Here is a 16,969-nt window from a genome sequence, read left to right as displayed (position 1 = left end):
ACGTTCGTGTTTTCTAGGGAGAATGCTAGAGTAAGTTCGGCAAAATAAGGTGATATTTGTGTTTCTATAAGTGAGATTTTCACCACTTGCCCAAGAAAATGACTTGAATTTCTCCAAAACCAGTTTGACTGTGATTTTCTATATCATTTTCACAAAATTTTGTCCGGATATGACTGGATCAAACAAGAAATATCCGGTTGTGTTATTGCTAACTCAACCCCAGATCTTGCTACAACCTCTGTGTTTGTGTTCCTGGATATTATCAAAGGAATTTACAGTTTTGAATGAATTTCAGCAGGGAACATTTTGTTTTGTGATGCCAAACACAAATTGGTTCCACATGGAGACAAAACCTCTGCACATTCATGTTTTCTAGGGAGTAACGTAGAGGAAGTCCAGCAAACAATATGATATTTGTGTTTGTATATATGACAGTTTATCCACTTGCCCACAAAAAAAGACTTTAATTTCTCCAAAACCAGGTTGACTGTGATTTTCTATGTCATTTTCAAACAAATGTCACAAAATGTTTTCCGGATATGATTGGATCCAAGAATAAATATCTGGTTGTGTTGTGGCTAACTCAAGTCCAGATCCTGCTACCGCCAGGTGCTTTGCATTTTCTGGAGATTATCAATGGACTTTATGCATAGGAAGGAATTTCAGCAGGGAACATTTAGGTATGTGCTGCCAAACACCAATTAATTCCACATGGAGACCAAACCTTGGCACATTCGTGTTTTCTAGGGAGAAAGCTAGAGCAAGCTCGGCAAAAAAAAGCTAATATTTGTGTTTGTATACAAGAGATTTTCACCACTTGCGCAAGAAAATAACTTTAATTTCTCCAAAACCAGTTTGACTGTGATTTTCTATGTCATTTTCACACAAATGTCACAAAATGTTTTCCTAATACAAATGGATCCAAGAAGAAATATCCGGTTGTGTTGTGGCTAACTCAAGCCCAGATCTTGCTACAACCTCTGTGTTTGTTGTTTCTGGATATTATCAAAGTAATTTACAGTTTTGAATGAATTTCAGCAGGGAACATTTTGTTTTGTGCTGCCAAACACAAATTGGTTCCACATGGAGACAAAACCTTTGCACAATTGTGTTTCTAGGGAGTAAGGTAGAGGAAATTCGGCAAAAAATATGATATTTGTGTTTGTATACATGACAGTTTATCCACTTGCCCACAAAAAAATACTTTAATTTCTCCAAAACCAGGTTGACTGTGATTTTCTATGTCATTTTCACACAAATGTCACAAAATATTTTCCGGATATGATTGGATCCAAGAAGAAATATCTGGTTGTGTGGTGGCTAACTCAAGTCCAGATCCTGCTACCGCCTTGTGGTTTGCATGTTCTCGATATTATCAATGGACTTTATGCTTAGGAAGGAATTTCAGCAGGGAGCATTTTGTTTTGTGCTGCCAAACACCAATTAGTTCCACATGGAGACAAAACCTTTGCACATTCGTGTTTTCTAGGGAGAAAGCTAAAGCAAGCCCGGCACAAAATATTATAAACTTGTTTTTATAAATCAGCTTTTCACCACTTGCCCAAGAAAATGACTTTAATTTCTCCAAAACCCGTTTCACTGTGATTTTCTATGTCATTTTCACACAAATGTCACAAAATTTTGTCCGGATACGACTGGATCAAAGAAGAAATATCCGGTTGTGTTGTGGCTAACTCAAGCCCAGATGTTTCTACAACCTCTGTGTTTGTGTTTGCTGGATATTATCAAAGGAATTTACAGTTTTGAATGAATTTCAGCAGGGAACATTTTATTTTGTGCTGCCAAACAAAAATTGGCTCCACATGGAGACAAAACCTCAGCTCAATTGTGATTTCTAGGGAGTAAGGTAGAGGAAGTCTGGCAAAAAATATGATATTTGTGTTTGTATACATGACAGTTTATCCACTTGCCCAACAACAACAACAAAAAAAACTTAAATTTCCCCAAAACCAGGTTGACTCTGATTTTCTATATCATTTTCACACAAATGTCACAAAATGTTTTCCGGATATGATTGGATCCAAGAAGAAATATCCGGTTTTGTTGTGGCTAACTCACGTCCAGATCCTGCTACCGCCTTGTGGTTTGTATGTTCTCGATATTATCAATGGACTTTATGCTTAGGAAGGAATTTCAGCAGGGAACATTTTGTTATGTGCTGCCAAACACCAATCAGTTCCACATGGAGACAAAACCTTGGCACATTCGTGTTTTCTAGCTAGAAAGCTAGAGCAAGCCCGGCAAAAAAAGGTGATATTTGTGTTTGTATACATGAGATTTTCACCACTTGCCCAAGAAAATGCCTTTAATTTCTCCAAAACCAGTTGGACTGTGATTTTCTATGTCATTTTCACACAAATGGCAGAAAATTTTTTCGGATATGACTGGATTAATCTAGAAATATCTCATTTTATTGTGCTTAACACAACTGCAGATTTTGTTACAATATCTGTGTTTGTCTTTTCTGCATATTATCAAAGGAATTTACAGTTTTGAATGAATTTCAGCAGGGAACATTTTGTTTTGTGCTGCCAAACACCAATTACTTCCACATGCAGACAAAACCTCCACATAATTGTTTTTTCTAGGGAGTAATGTAGACGAAGTCTGGCAAAAATATATTTTTGTTTGTATACATGACTTTTCATCTACTTGCCCACAAAATAATCTTTAATTTCTTCAAAACCAGTTTGACTGTGATTTTCTATGTCATTTTCACACAAATGTCACAAAATGTTTTCCAGATATGACTGGATCAAACAAGAAATATCCGGTTGTGTTGTGGCTAACTCAAGCCCAGATCTTGCTACAACCTCTGTGTTTGTGTTTTCTGGATATTATCAAAGGAATTTATAGATTTGAATGAATTTCAGCAGGGAACATTTTGTTTTGTGCTGCCAAACTCAAATTGATTACACATGGAGACAAAACCTAGCACATTCATGTTTTCTAGGGAGTAAGGTAGAGGAAGCCAGGAAAAATATGATATTTCTGTTTGTATACATGACAGTTTATCCACTTGCCCCAAAATAAGTTTGACTGTAATTTTCTATGTCATTTTCACACAAATGTCACAAAAGTTTGTCCAGATACGACTGGATGAAACAAGAAATATCCGGTTGTGTTGTGGCTAACTCAACCCCAGATCTTGCTATAACCTCTGTGTTTGTGTTTTCAGGATATTATCAATGGACTTTATGGTTTTGAATGAATACCAGCAGGGAACAATTTGTTTTGTGCTGCCAAACACCAACTGGTTCCACATGGAGAAAAAACCTCTACACATTCGTGTTTCCTAGGGATAAAGCTAGAGGAAATGCAGCAAACACACATGATATTTGTGTTTGAATGCATAACATTTTATCTGCTTGCCAAGAAAAAGACTTTTTTTTTCTCCAAAATCCGTTTGACTATGATTTTCAAGGTACATCTCCTACAGATTCCACAACACTTTGTCCGGAAATCACTGGATCATAGCAGAAATAGCCAGCTGTGTGGTGGCTAACTTAATCCCAGACCCTTCTCCAGCCATGTGTTTGTGTTTTCTGGATATTATGACTGGGCTCTAATATTTGGAACGAATTTGTGCAGGCAACATTTTGTTTTGTGCTGGCAAATGCTAATCGGTTTTGCAAGAAGAAAATATCTCTACACATTTGTGTTTTCTAGGGAGAATGATGGAACAACTGTGGGGAACATGATATTTACATTTGTAAACATGAAATTGAATCCACTTGTCCAAAAAGCATGACTTTGTTTTTCTCCAAAACCTCTTTCACTGTGAATTTCTGGGTCCACTGCATATGAATTCCACAACACTTTGTCCAGATATGACGGGATCATACCAGAAATATCCGGTTTTGTTTTGGCTAATGCAATCCCAGATCTTGCTACAGGGTCTGTGTTTGTGTGTTCTGGATATTATCAATGGACTTTATAGTTTTCAATGAATTTTACCTGAGAACCTTTTGTTTTGTGCTGCCAAACATGAATTGGTTATACATGGAGACAAAACCTCTGCACATTCATGTTTTCTAGGGAGTAAGGTAGAGGAAGCCCGGCAAAAAATATGATATTTGTGTTTGTATACATGAGAGTTTATCCACTTTCCCAAAAAAAAGACTTAAATTTCTCCAAAACCAGTTTGACTGTGATTTTCTATGTCATTTTCACACAAATGTCACAAAATATTTTTCCAAATATGATTGGATCCAAGAAGAAATATCCAGTTGTGTAGTGGCTAACTCAAGTCCAGATCCTGCTACCGCCTTGTGGTTTGTATTTTCTGGATATTATCAATGGACTTAATATTAGGAAGGAATTTCAGCAGGGAACATTTAGGTATGTGATGCCAAACACCAATTAGTTCCACATGGAGACAAAACCTTGGCACATTCGCGTTTTCTAGGGAGATAGCTTGAGCAAGCTTGGCAAAAAAAGGTGATATTTGTGTTTCTATAAGTGAGATTTTCACCACTTGCCCAAGAAAATGACTTTAATTTCTCCAAAAGCAGTTTGACTGTGATTTTCTATGTCATTTTCACACAAATGTCACAAAATGTTTTCCAGATTCGACTGGATCAAACAAGAAATATCCGGTTCTGTTGTGGCTAACTCAACCCCAGATCTTGCTACAACCTCTGTGTTTGTGTTTTCTGGATATTATCAAAGGAATTTACAGTTTTGAATGAATCTCAGTAGGGAACATTTTGTTTTGTGCTGCCAAACACAAATTGGTTCCACATGGAGACAAGACCTCTGCACATTCATGTTTTCTAGGGAGTAAGCTAGAGGAAGCCGGCAAACAATATGATATTTGTGTTTGTATACATGACATTTTATCCACTTGCCCAAAAAAAAAGACTTTAATTTCTCCAAAACGAGTTTGACTGTGATTTTCTATGTCATTTTCACACAAATGTCACACAATGTTTTTCCGAATATGATTGGATCCAAGAAGAAATATCTGGTTCTGTTTTGGCTAACTCACGTCCAGATCCTGCTACTGCCTTGTGGTTTGTATTTTCTGGATATTATCAATGGACTTTATGCTTAGGAAGGAATTTCAGCAGGGAACATTTTGGTATGTGATGCCAAACACCAATTAGTTCCACATGGAGACAAAACCTTGGCACATTCGCGTTTTCTAGGGAGATAGCTTGAGCAAGCTTGGCAAAAAAAGGTGGTATTTGTGTTTGTATACATGAGATTTTCACCACTTGCCCAAGAAAATGACTTTAATTTCTCCAAAACCAGTTTGACTGTGATTTTCTATGTCATTTTCACACAAATGTCACAAAATGTTTTCCGGATATGATTGGATCCAAGAAGAAATATCTGGTTGTGTTGTGGCTAACTCAAGTCCAGATCCTCTTACCGCCTTGTGGTTTGTATTTTGTGGATATTATCAATGGACTTTATGCTTAGGAAGGAATTTCAGCAGGGAACATTTTGTTTTGTGCTGCCAAACACCAACTGGTTCCACATGGAGACAAAACCTTTGCACATTCGTGTTTCCTAGGGATAAAGCTAGAGGAAATGCAGCAAACACACATGATATTTGTGTTTGAATGCATAACATTTTATCCGCTTGCTAAGAAAAAGACTTTGTTTTTCTCCAAAATCCGTTTGACTATGATTTTCAAGGTACATCTACAGATTCCACAACACTTTGTCCGGAAATCACTGGATCATAGCAGAAATAGCCAGCTGTGTGGTGGCTAACTTAATCCCAGACCCTTCTCCAGCCATGTGTTTGTGTTTTCTGGATATTATGACTGGGCTCTAATATTTGGAACGAATTTGTGCAGGCAACATTTTGTTTTGTGCTGGCAAATGCTAATCGGTTTTGCAAGAAGAAAATATCTCTACACATTTGTGTTTTCTAGGGAGAATGATGGAACAACTGTGGGGAACATGATATTTACGTTTGTAAACATGAAATTGAATGCACTTGTCAAAAAAGCATGACTTTGTTTTTCTCCAAATCCTCTTTCACTGTGAATTTCTGGGTCCACTGCATATGAATTCCACAACACTTTGTCCAGATATGACGGGATCATACCAGAAATATCCGGTTTTGTTTTGGCTAATGCAATGCCAGATCTTGCTACAGTGTCTGTGTTTGTGTATTCTGGATATTATCAATGGACTTTATAGTTTTCAATGAATTTTACCTGAGAACCTTTTGTTTTGTGCTGCCAAACATGAATTGGTTATACATGGAGACAAAATCTCTAAACATTCATGTTTTCTAGGGAGTAAGCTAGAGGAAGCCGGCAAACAATATGATATTTGTGTTTGTATACATGACATTTTATCCACTTGCCCAAAAAAAAAGACTTTAATTTCTCCAAAACCAGTTTGACTGTGATTTTCTATGTCATTTTCACACAAATGTCACGCAATGTTTTTCCGAATATGATTGGATCCAAGAAGAAATATCTGGTTCTGTTGTGGCTAACTCACGTCCAGATCCTGCTACTGCCTTGTGGTTTGTATTTTCTGGATATTATCAATGGACTTTATGCTTAGGAAGGAATTTCAGCAGGGAACATTTTGGTATGTGATGCCAAAAACCAATTAGTTCCACATGGAGACAAAACCTTGGCACATTCGTGTTTTCTAGGGAGATAGCTTGAGCAAGCTTGGCAAAAAAAGGTGGTATTTGTGTTTGTATACATGAGATTTTCACCACTTGCCCAAGAAAATGACTTTAATTTCTCCAAAACCAGTTTGACTGTGATTTTCTATGTCATTTTCACACAAATGTCACACAATGTTTTCCGTATATGATTGGATCCAAGAAGAAATATCCGGTTGTGTTGTGGCTCACTCAAGTCCAGATGCTGCTATGCCTTGTGGTTTGTATTTTCTGGATATTATCAATGGACTTTATGCTTAGGAAGGAATTTCAGTAGGGAACATTTTGGTATGTGATGCTAAACACCACTTAGTTCCACATGGAGACAAAACCTTGGCACATTCGTGTTTTCTAGGGAGATAGCTTGAGCAAGCTTGGCAAAAAAAGGTGGTATTTGCGTTTGTATACATGAGATTTTCACCACTTGCCCAAGAAAATGACTTTAATTTCTCCAAAACCAGTTTGACTGTGATTTTCTATGTCATTTTCACACAAGTGTCACAAAATGTTTTCTGAATATGATTGGATTCAAGAAGAAATATCTAGTTGTGTTTTGGCTAACTCAAGTCCAGATCCTGCTACCGCTTTGTGGTTTGTATTTTCTGGATATTATCAATGGACTTTATGCTTAGGAAGGAATTCAGCAGGGAAGATTTAGGTATGTGATGCCAAACACCAATTAGTTCCACATGGAGGCAAAACCTTGGCACGTTCGTGTTTTCTAGGGAGTAAGCTAGAGGAAGCTTGGCAAAAAAAGGTGATATTTGTGTTTGTATACATGAGATTTTCACCACTTGCCCAAGAAAATGACTTTAATTTCTCCAAAACCAGTTTGACTGTGATTTTCTATGTCATTTTCACACAAATGTCACAAAATGTTTTCCGGATATGATTGGATCCAAGAAGAAATATCTGGTTGTGTTGTGGCTAACTCAAGTCCAGATCCTCTTACCGCCTTGTGGTTTGTATTTTGTGGATATTATCAATGGACTTTATGCTTAGGAAGGAATTTCAGCAGGGAACATTTTGGTATGTGCTGCCAAACACCAATTAGTTCCACATGGAGACAAAACCTTTGCACATTCGTGTTTTCTAGGGAGAAAGCTAGAGCAAGCTCAGCAAAAAAAGGTGATATTTTGTTTGTATACATGACATTTTCACCACTTGCCCAAGAAAATGACTTTAATTTCTCCAAAACCAGTTTGACTGTGATTTTCTATGTCATTTTCACACCAATGTCACAAAAAATGGAAACCACTAGATGAAACAAGAAATATCCAGTTGTGTTCTGGATAACTAAACCCCATTCTTGCTACAACCTCCTTGTTTGTTTTTTCTGGATATTATCAAAGGAATTTACAGTTTTGAATGAATTTCCGCAGGGAACATTTTGTTTTGTGCTGCCAAACACCAATTAGTTCCACATGTAGAGAAAACCTTTCCACATTCGTGTTTTCTAGGGAGAAATCTAGAGGAGGCCCGGCATAAAATATGATATTTGTGTTTGTATGCATGACATATTATCCACTTGCCCGCTCAAAAAAAGACTTTAATTTCTCCAAAACCAGTTTCACTGTGGTTTTTATGTCATTTTCACACAAATGTCACATAATCTTTTCCGATATGATTGAATCCAAGAAGAAATATCCGGTTGTGTTGTGGCTGACTCAAGCCAGATACTGCTACCGCCTTGTTGTTTAGATTTTCTGGATATTATCAATGGACTTTATGCTTAGGAAGGAATTTCAGCAGGGAACATTTTGTTTTGTGCTGCCAAACACGAACTGGTTCCACATGGAGACAAAACCTTTGCACATTCGTGTTTTCTAGGGAGAAAGGTAGAGGAAGCTCGGCAAAAAAAAAAAAAGGTGATATTTGTGTTTGTATGCATAATATTTTTACCACTAGCCCAAGAAATTGACTTTAATTTCTCCAAAAACAGTTTGACTGTGATTTTCTATGTCATTTTCACACAAATGTCACAAAATTTCTGGAAACGACTTGATCAAACAAGAGACATCCAGTTTTGTTGTGGCTAATTCAAACCCAGGTCTTGCTACAACATCTGTGTTTTTATTTTCTGGATATTATCAAAGAATTTCCAGTCTTGAATGAATTTCAGCAGGGGACATTTTGTTTTGTGCTACCAAACACAAATCGATTCCACATGGAGACAAAACCTTTGCACATTCATGTTTTTAGAGAGAAAGTCAGAGTAAACACTGCACAAAATATGGTATTTGTGTTTGTATACATGACATTTTATCCACTTGCCCAAAAAAAGAACTTTAATTTCTCCAACACCAGTTTGACTGTGATTTTCTATGTCATTTTCACACAAATGTCACAAAATATTTTCCGGATATGATTGGATCCAAGAAGAAATATCCGGTTGTGTTGTGGCTAACTCATGTCCAGATCCTGCTACCACCTTGTGGTTTGTATTTTCTCGATATTATCAATGGACTTTATGCTTAGGAAGGAATTTCAGCAGGGAACATTTTGGTATGTGCTGCCAAACACCGATTCATTCCACATAGAGACAAAACCTTTGCACATTCGTGTTTTCTAGGGAGAAATTAGAGCAAGCTCGGCAAAAATAGGTGATATTTGTGTTTGTATACATGAGATTTTCACCACTTGCCCAAGAAAATGACTTTAATTTCTCCAAAACCAGTTTGACTGTGATTTTCTATGTCATTTTCACACAAATGTCACAAAATATTTTCCGGATATGATTGGATCCAGGAAGAAATATCTGGTTGTGTTGTGGCTCACTCAAGTCCAGATGCTGCTATGCCTTGTTTTTTGTATTTTCTGGATATTATGAATGGACTTTATGCTTAGGAAGGAATTTCAGCAGGGAACATTTTGTTTTTTGCTGTGAAACACCACTTAGTTCCACATGGAGACAAAACCTTTGCACATTTATATTTTCTAGGGAGAAAGCTAGAGCAAGCCTAGCACAAAATATGATAAATGTGTTTGCATAGATGACATTTTATCCACTGGCCCAAAAAAAAGACTTTAATTGCTCCAAAACCAGTTTGACCGTGGTTTTCTATGTCATTTTCACACAAAGGTCACAAAATTTTTTCTGGATATGACTGGATCAAAGAAGAAATATCTGGTTTTTTTGTGGCGCACTCAACCACAGATTTGCTACAGCCTCTGTGTTTGTATTTCTGGATATTATCAAAGGAATTTACAGTTTTGAATGAATTTCAGCAGGGAACATTTTATTTTGTGCTGCCAAACACACATTGGTTCCACATGGAGACAAATCCTCTGCACATTCTTGTTTTGTCGGGAGTAAGGTAGAGGAAATCCGGCAAAAAACATGATATTTATGTTTGTATACAAAACATTTTTTCCACTTACCCCCCAAAAAAAAAAAGACTTTAATTTCTCCAAAACCTGTTTGACTGCGATTTTCTATGTCATTTTCCCACAAATGTCACAAAATGTTTTCCGGATATGATTAGATCCTAGAAGAAATATCTGGTTGTGTTGTGGCTAACTCAAGTCCAGTTGCTGCTACCACCTTGTTGTTTGTATTTTCTGGATATTATCAATGATCTTTATGTTTTGAATGAAATTTAGCACTGAAGATTTTGTTTTTACTGGCAAACTCTAATTGGTTCCACATGAAGACAAAAACTCTACACATTTATGTTTTCTATGGAGAAAGCTAGAGCAACTTTGGCGAACATGGTTGATATTTGTGTTTCTTCATATGAGATTTTATCCACTTGCCTAAGGAGAAAACTTTGCTTATCTCCAAATCTAGTTTGACTCAGCTTTTTTATGTCATTATCACACAAGTTCCTCAACAATTTGTAGGAATATGACTAGATCAAAGAACAAATATCTGGTTGTATTTTGGCTAACTTCATCCCAGAACTCCCTACACCCACTTTGTTTTTGTTTTCTGTATATTATCAATGGACTTTATGGTTTTGAATGAATTTTTGCATGTAACATTTTCTTTTGTGCTGGAAAACACTAATAGGTACCACATAGAGAAAAATCCTCTACACGTTCCTGTTTCCTAGGGAGAAATCTAGAGCAGCTGCTGCAAACATGATATTTATGTTTGTAACATGACGTTGAATCCCATTGCCCAGGAAAAATACTGTGCTTTTCTCCAAAACAAGCTTGATTGTGATTTTCTGGGTCCTTGCATACGAATTCCACAAAAGTTTGTCCGGATATGACTGGATCAAACAAGAAATATCCAGTTGTGCTGTGGCTAACTCAAATCCGAATCTTGCTACGGACTCTGTGTTTGTTTTCCTGGATATTCTCTATGGACTTTACTGTTTTGAATGAATTTTAGCATGTAACATTTTGTTTTGTGCTGTCAAATGCTAATTGGTTCCACATGCAGAAAAAATCCTCTACACATTCGTGTTTTCTAGAGAGAAAGCTAGAGCAACTTTGTGAAACAAACAGGATATTTATTTTGTAAACATGACATTTTATCCACTTGCCCAAGAAAAAGACTTTGCTTTTCTCCAAAGCCAGTTTGACTGTGATTTTCTGGGTCTATTCAATATTAATTCCACAATATTTTGTCTGGATATGACTGGATCAAACCATATATATCTGGTTGTGTTGTGGCTAACTCAAATCCAGATATTGCTATATCCTCTTTGTTTGTTTGTGTTTTCTGGATATTATCAATGGATTTATGGTTTTGAATGAATTTTAGCAGGGAACATTTTGGTTTTTGCTGCGAAACACTAATTAGTTCCACATGGAGACAAAACCTCTACACATTCATGTTTTCTAGGGATAAAGCTAGATGAAATGCAGCAAACACACATGATATTTGAGTTTGCATACATGACATTTTATCTTCTTGTGGAAGAAAAAGAATTTGCTTTTCTCCAAAACCAGTTTGAGTGTGTTTTTCTATGTCATTTTCACAGAAATTCCACAAAACTTTTTCCGAAAATGTCTGGATCAAACAAGAATTATCCAGTGTGTTGTGACTAACTCAATCCCATATCTTGCTACAGCCTCTGTATTTGTTTGTGTTTTCTGCATATTCGCTATGGACTTTACGGTTTTAAATGAGTTTTAGGATGTAACATGTTATTTTATGCTGGCAAATGCTAATTGGTTCCACACGGAGAAAAACCTCTACACATTCATGTTTTCTAGGAATAAACCTAGAGCAACTGCTGCAAACATGATATTTATGTTTATAAACATGAAATTAAATCCACTTGCCTAGGAAGATGTCTATGCTTTTATCTAAAACCAGTTTGACTGATTTTCTGGGTCCATTGCATACCAATTTCATAACACTTTGTCCGCATATGACTAGATCAAAGCACTAATATCTGGTTGTGTTGTGGCTAACACAATCCCAGATCTTGCTACATCCTCTGTGTTTGTTTTCTGGATATTATCAATGGACTTTATGGTTTTGAATGAATTTTATCCGGGAGCTTTTTGACTTTTACTGCCAAATACTAATAGGTTCCATAGGCAGACAGAACCTCTACACATTTGTGTTTTCTAGGGAGAAAGCTAGACATGTTATTTATGTTTGTAAACATGGCATTGAATTCACTTTCCCTGGAAACTAACACTGGTTTTCTTGAAAACAATTTGCAGTGTGATATTCTGGGCCCATTGCATTTGAATTCCACAACACTTTGTCTAAGTATGACTGGATCATACTAGAAATATTTGGTTTTGTTTTGTCTAACTCAATCCCAGACCTTTCTACTGCCTCTGTGTTTGTGTTTTCTGGATATTGCCAAGGGACTTTATGGTTTAGCAGGCAACATTTTGTTTGTACTGGCAAACTTATTGGTTCCATATGGAGAAAACACCTCTACATATTCATGTTTGCTAGGGAGACATGTAGAGAAACTGAGGCATACAAACACGTTATTTATGTTTGTAAACATGACCTTGAATCCACTTGCCCAGGAAACTGACATTGGTTTTCTCGAAAACAATTTTCACTGTGTTATTATGTGTCCATTGCATACAAATTCCACAACACTTTCTCTGCATATGACTGGAACAAACCAAAAATATCCAGTTTTGTTGTGGCTAACTCTCTCCTAGATATTGCAAAAGCCTCTGTTTATGTGTTTTCTGGATATTCTCTATTGACTTTATGGTTTTGAATGAATATTAGAAGGGAACATTATTTTGGGGGGATCTTCTTCATTTTTATTTATTTTTTGGGGGGTTTATTAAACTTTTATTTAATGAATATAAATTTCCAAAGTACAGCTTATGGGTTGCAATGGCTTCCCCCTCCCAAAACTTCCATCCCACCCGCAACCCTCCCCTTTCCCGCTCCCTCTCCCCTTCCAATCACATCATGATTCATTTTCAATTCTCTTTATATACAGAAGATCAGTTTAGTATATATTAAGTAACGATTTCAACAGTTTGCCCCCATATAGTAACACAAAGAGAAAAAAAATACTGTTGGAGTACTAGTTATAGCATGAAATAACAGTGTAAAGCACATTAAAGACAGAGATCTTACATAATATATTTTTTTCAAAAAAAATAATTAATTTTCTATGCCATTTCCAATTTAACACCAGGTTTTTCCTTTTTTCATTTCCAATTCTCTTTATATACAGAAGATCGATTCAGTATATAATTAGTAAAGATCACATCAGTTTGTACCCACGCAGAAACACAAAGTGTAAATATACTGTTTCAGTACTAGTTATAGCATCACTGCACATTAGACAACACATTAAGGACAGATCCCACATGGGATGTAAGTACACAGTGACTCCTGTTGCTGACTTAACAATTTGACACTCCTGTTCATGGCGTCAGTAATCTCCCTAGGCTCTAGTCATGAGTTGCCAGGGCTATGGAAGCCTTTAGAGTTCGCTGACTTTGATCTTATTCCGATAGGGTCATAGTCAAAGTGGAAGTTCTCTCCTCCCTTCAGAGAAAGGTACCTCCTTCTTTGATGGCCCCGTTCTTTCCACTGGGATCTCACTCACAGAGATCTTTCATTTAGGTCTTCTTCTTTTTTTCTTTTCCATGGTTTCTTGGATTTCCATGCCTACAATACTCTCATGGGCTCTTCAGCCAGATCCAAATGCCTTAAGGGCTGATTCTGAGGCCAGAGTGTTGTTTAGGACGTCTGCCATTCTATGAGTCTGCAGTGTATCCCACTTCCCATGTTGGATCTTTCTCCCCCTTTTTGATTCTATCAGTTAGTATTAGCAGACACTTGTCTTGTTTGTGTGATCCCTTTGATTCTTAGACCTATCCGAGCCATCGGTTGTGAACTGAAATTGATCACTTGGACTAGTGAGATGGCATTGGTACATGCTACCTTGATGGGATTGTATTGGAATCCCCTGGTACATTTCTAACTCCACCATTTGGGGGAAGTCTGATTGTGCATGTCCCAAATTGTACATCTCCTCCCTCTCTTTTTCCACTCTGAAATTTAACAGGGATCACTTTGAAGGGAACATTTTTTTGTGCAGTCAAGAGCTCATATTTTCCAAAAAAAAAAAAAGAATGAACAGAACCCATTCATTTTTTCTAGGGAAAATGCTAGAGCAAATGCTGCAAACATGATGTTTATGTTTGTAAACATGACATTGAATCCAGTGGTTTCTCCAATACCAGTTTGACTGTGATTTTCTGGGTCCATTGCATATGAATTCCACACCACTTTGTTAGAATATGACTGGATGGAACCAGAAATATTCGGTTCTGCAGTGGCTAACGCAATCTGAGAACTTGCTGCAGCCTCTGCATTTGTGTTTTCTGGATATTATCAATGGACTTTAAGGTTTTGAATTAATTGTAGCCTGGACATTCTGTTTTGTGCTGGCAAATGCTAATTGTTTCCACATGAAAAAAAAAACTACCAATTCGTGTTTTCTAGACACAAAGCTAGAGCAACTGCTGCAAACATGATATTTATGTTTGTAAACATGACGTTGAATCCACTTGCCCAAGAAAAATACTCTGCTTATCTCCAAAACATGTTTGACTGTGATTTTCTGGGTCCAATGCATATGAATTCCACAACACTTTCTCTGGATATGACTGGATCATACCAGAAATATCCGGTCGTGTTGTGGCTAACTCAATCCCAGATCTTGCTACAGCCTCTGTGTTTGTTTGTGTTCTGGATATTCTCTGTGGACTACAGTTTTCAATGAATTTTTGCATGGAATGTTTTGTTTCATGCTGGCAAACCCTAATTAGTTCCACATGGAGAAAAAACCTCTACACATTCGTATTTTCTAGGGAGAAAGCTAGAGCAACTGTGGGAACAAACATGATATTTATGCTGGTAAACATGCCATTTAATCCACTTTCCCAAGAAAAAGACTTTGCTTTTCTCCAAAACTAGATTCACTGTGAGTTTCTGGGTCCATTGTATAAGAATTCCACAACACTTTTTCCGTATATGACTGGATGAAAACAGAAATATCCATTTGTGTTGTGGCTAACTCAACCCCAGTTCTTGCTACAGCCTCTGTGTTTGTGTTTTCTGCATATTATCAATGGACATTGGTTTTGAATGAATTTTAGCAGGAGACATTTTGTTTTGTGCTGGCAAATGGTAATTGCTTCCATGAAAATTAAAAAAAAAAACCTCTACACATTCTTTTTTTCTAGGGAGAAAGCTAGAGGAACTGTGGCAAACAAACATGATATTTCTGTTTGTAGAGATGAAATTTTATGCACTTGCCTAAGAAAAAGACTTTGCTTTTCTCCAAAAGCAGTTTGACTGTGATTTTCTGGGTCCACTGCATACAAATCCCACAACACTTTGTCCGGATATGACGAGATGAAATCAGGAATATCCTCTTATGTTGTGGCTATCTCAGTCCCAGACCTTGCTACAGCCTCTGTGTTTGTGTTTGCTGGATATTATCAATGGACATTACGGTTTTGAATGAATTTTAGTAGGACACATTTTGTTTTGTGCTGGCAAATGTTAATTGGTTCTACAAAAATAAAAAAAACTATACACATTAGTGTTTTCTAGGGAGAAAGCTATAGGAACTGTGGCAAACAAATATATTTCTGTTTCTATAGATGACATTTTATGCACTTGCCTAAGAAAATGACTTTGCTTTTCTCCAAAACCAGTTTGACTGTGATTTTCTGGGTCCATTGCATACACATTCAACAACACTTTGTTTGGATATGACTGGATCATACCAGAAATATCCAGTTGCGTTGTGGCTACCTCAATCCCAGATCTTGCTATAGTCTTCGTGTTTGTGTATTCTGGATATTATCAATGGACTTTATTGTTTTGAATGTTTTTAAGCAGGGAACATTTTCTTTTGTGCTGGGAAACACTCATTGGTTCCACATGGAGACACAAACGCTAAACATTCGAGTTTTCTAGGGAGAAAGCTAGAGAAATTGCAGCAAAGAAACATGATATTTCTGTTTCTATAGATGACATTTTATGCACTTGCCTAAGAGATAGACTTTGCTTTTATCCAAAACCAGTTTGACTGTGATTTTCTGGGTCCATTGCATACACACTCCACAACACTTTGTCCAGATATGACAGGGTGAAACCAGTAATATCCACTTTTGTTGTGGAAAACTGAATCCCAGATCTTGCTACAGCCTCAGTTTTTGTGTTTTCTGGATATTATCAATGGACTTTATGCATGGAATGAATTTTAGCAGGGAACATTTTGTTTTGTGCTGGCTAACAATATTTGTTTCCACAAGAAGACAAAACCTCTACGCATTGGTGTTTTCTAGGGAGAAAGTAGAGCAACTGTGGTAAACAAACAGGATATTTATATTTGTAAGCATGATCTTTTATCCATTCTTTCAAGAAAAGACTTTGCTTTTTTCCAAAACCAGTTTGACTGTGATTTTCTGGGTCCATTGCGCATGAATTCCACAACACTTTGCCCATATATGACTGGATGAAACAAGGAATATCCTCCTGTGTTGTGGCTAGCTCAATCCCAGATCTTGCTACAGCTTCTGTGTTTGTTTGTGTTTTCTGCATATTATCAATGGACTTTATGGTTTTGAATGAATTTTAGCAGGGAACATTTTGCTTTGTGCTGGCAAACGGTATTTGGTTCCACAAGAAGACAAAACCTCTTCACATTCATGTTTTCTAGGGAGAAAGTAGAGCAACTGTGGGAAACAAACAGGATATTTATATTGTTGGCATGACATTTTATCCACTTCCCCAAGAAAAAGACTGTGCAGTTATCCAAAACCAATTTGACTGTGAGTTTCTGGGTCCCTTGCAGATGAATTCCAGAACACTGTGTCCACATGTGACTGGAT

The sequence above is a fragment of the Lepus europaeus genome (assembly GCF_033115175.1).
Source record: "Lepus europaeus isolate LE1 chromosome 3 unlocalized genomic scaffold, mLepTim1.pri SUPER_3_unloc_1, whole genome shotgun sequence".
In the NCBI taxonomy this organism is placed as follows: domain Eukaryota; kingdom Metazoa; phylum Chordata; class Mammalia; order Lagomorpha; family Leporidae; genus Lepus; species Lepus europaeus.
Note: the sequence above shows the minus strand (reverse complement) of the source record.